At 43.7% G+C, this 3,026-nt stretch overlaps 1 pseudogene; it reads left to right on the forward strand.

Moving 5' to 3' along the window:
• The first annotated feature begins 639 nt into the window (after positions 1–639).
• LOC116476798 (cell division cycle protein 27 homolog) lies at positions 640–2,596 on the forward strand (annotated as a pseudogene).
• Positions 2,597–3,026: the final 430 nt, after the last annotated feature.

Below are 3,026 nucleotides of genomic sequence, written 5' to 3' on the forward strand. Positions count from 1 at the left end.
GAGTTAATACATCTGGTCTCACTAAGTCTTAACCACACACCCATGAAGGACTCAAATCAAGAGAGTCGGCAAGAGACTCTCTGCATTCTCTTCTGAAAGCACATGTGTCCCGAGCTCCTATGGTTTTAGGTGGCCACGTGTAGAGGAGAGATTTCCAATGTTTCCAGACAGGTGCAAGCCACAGTCATTCGGGGCATCCGAGCCGGAGATGGGGTTTCTGACAGCGACTTAAGGGCCAGGAAGGGCCAGAATCTGCCAAGGCCTGTGTTCCAGGGTGGGGCCGATGGATGGAATCCAAGGTAGAGGGAGTCAGCGGTCGGTCCGCACAGAGAGAGCTCCAGCCCTAGGCCCCACTGTGCAGACCGAATCATAAGGAAGAGAGTCCTTTGTCCTGCATTCCATATCCCTCCACTGAACTTGGGAGCGGAAACATGGAAACCCCATGTTTCCAAACATGAGGTGACTCTCGGTTTGCAATGGATCACAAGGGGCCTGGCTTTCCAGAGTCGACAGGATAAAGAAGCCATTCTGGCTCGGCCGCCCCCATCTCCCAGTAACTGTCGCTGGTGAGTTTAAATGAGCCAGGGCTGGCAGACCCAGGAGCCACTACGGGGGCCCTGGGCGGGGGGCGTGCCTGAGGCACTGCAGAAAGTGGGCCTGAGCCTCGAGGATGACGGTGCTGCAGGAACCCGTCCAGGCTGCTATATGGCAAGCATTAAACCACTGTGCTTACCGAGATGCGGTTTTCCTCGCAGAACGCCTTTATGCAGAAGTACACTCAGAAGAAGCCTTGTTTTTACTGGAGACCTGTTCTTACCGCTCAGGAAAGGTCTATAAAGCATATAGACTCTTGAAAGTACACAGTTGTACTACACCGCAATGCAAATACCTGCTTGCAAAATGTTGTGTTGATCTCAGCAAGCTTGCAGAAGGGTAACAAATCTTACCGGGTGGAGTGTTTAATAAACAGAAAAGCCATAATGGTATTGTTACTGAGTTTGGTGATTCAGCTTGCTTTACTCTTTCATTGTTGGGACATGTATATTGCAAGACAGATCGGCTTGCCAAAGGATCAGAGTGTTACCAAAAGAGCCTTAGTTTAAAGCCTTTCCTCTGGTATCCCTTTGAATCATTATGTGAAATAGGTGAAAAGCCTAGATCCTGACCAAACATGTAAATTCCCATCTTTACAGAACTTTAGCAACTGTCTGCCCAACTGTTGCACCACACAAGTACCTCGTCATAGTCTATGTCACAGACAGCCTGAGACCCTTCTTACGGAAACACCCCAGGACACAATTGAATTAAACAGATTGAATTTAGATTCTTCCAATTCAAAGTACTCCTTGAATACAGATTCCCCAGAGTCTTCTATTGATTCCGCTGTCATTTCACCTGATACTGTCCCACTGGGAACAGGAACTTCCATATTATCTAAACAGATTCAAAATAAACCAAAAACTGGTCGAAGTTTATCAGGATGACCAGCAGCTGTCAGTCCATTAACTCCAAGTGTTGGAATTTTGCCATTAGAAACCCCAAGTCCGGGAGATGGATCCTATTTACAAAACTGCACTAGTATTAGACACCTTCTGTCATTGACGTGCCATCCACCAGAGACCCTTAAAAAGGCCTGTTGCCAGAGTCGGCCAAACTGGAGCACAGTCTGTCTTCTTGCAGAGTGGAAATAGCAGAGAAGTAACTCCAATTCTTGCAAAAACACAAAGTTCTGGTCCACAAACAAATGCAACACCTCAGGTATTGAGCCCCACTGTGGCATCTCCCCCAAATGCACTGCCTCGAAGAAATTCACGACTCTTGACTAGTGACAGCTCCACAACCAAGGAGAATAGGAAAAAATTAAAAATGAAGTGTCCACCTAAAATCCCAAACAGAAAAACAAAAAGTAAAACTAACAAAGGAGGAATAACTCAACCTAACATAAATGGCAGCCTGGAAATGACAAAATGGGACTCTTCCATCATTTCAGAAGGGAAAATATCCACAATCACACCTCAGATTCAGGCTTTTAATCTACAAAAAGCAGCAGCAGAAGGCTTGGTGAACCTTCTTCATGAAAGGGGGAAAGGTTATTTAGCTTTGTGTTCTTACCACTGCAAACAAGCTATCCATATTTTGAGCCTTCTACCTTCTCACCACTACAATACTGGTTGGGTACTGTGCCAAATTGGAAGGGCCTATTTTGAGCTTTCAGAGTACATGCAAGCTGAAATAATATTCTCAGAGGTTAGAAGGGTTGAGAATTATAGGGTCGAAGGCGTGGAGATCTACTCTGCAACACTTTGGCATTCTCAAAAGGATGTTGTTCTTTCAGTTATGTCAAAAGACTTAACAGACATGGATAAAAATTCTCCAGCCAGAGGCCTGGTGTGCTGCAGGGAACTGTTTCCGCTTGCAACAGGAACATGATATGGCAATTAAATTCTTCCAGAGAGCTATCGAAGTGGATCCAAATTATGCTTAGGCCTCTACTGTATTAGGGCTTGAGTTTGTCTTCACTGTAGAATCGGACAAAGCATTAGCTTGTTTTCGAAATGCTATCAGAGTCAATCCTAGACATTGTAACGCATGGTAAGTGGTAATGAAGTGTAAAGACAGACTCTTATTGATGGTGCCGATACTCGCTAATTTTTCTTGTTAGATAGCTCTTTATTGCCATGAATTTGGTTACAAATACTTAGGGATGGTACATACTGGTCAAAAACGTCTAACTGAAATGTTTTCTTACGAAATGTATGTCTTTAATAAACTCTTAAATTAACTCATGATAATAGAATGCCAGATCCTTATACTCAACAGTTTCAGTCTTCTACCAAAATTTTGCAGATATTGTAGTTGTCTTTTGTTTGTGTGTGTGTTTCTTTAGTTTTGTTACTTTATTTGTTACTTTTTCTTCGAACACCGAAATGGTGATTGGGACAAAGAGTGCTTGGGAAATTGGAAAGGAATAGCATAATTCACTTATTGGATAATAGAAAAAAATATTGCAACAATTCACTAGTTGC

Source organism: Hylobates moloch, unplaced genomic scaffold, assembly GCF_009828535.3.
Source record: "Hylobates moloch isolate HMO894 unplaced genomic scaffold, HMol_V3 SCAFFOLD_11, whole genome shotgun sequence".
NCBI lineage: Eukaryota > Metazoa > Chordata > Mammalia > Primates > Hylobatidae > Hylobates > Hylobates moloch.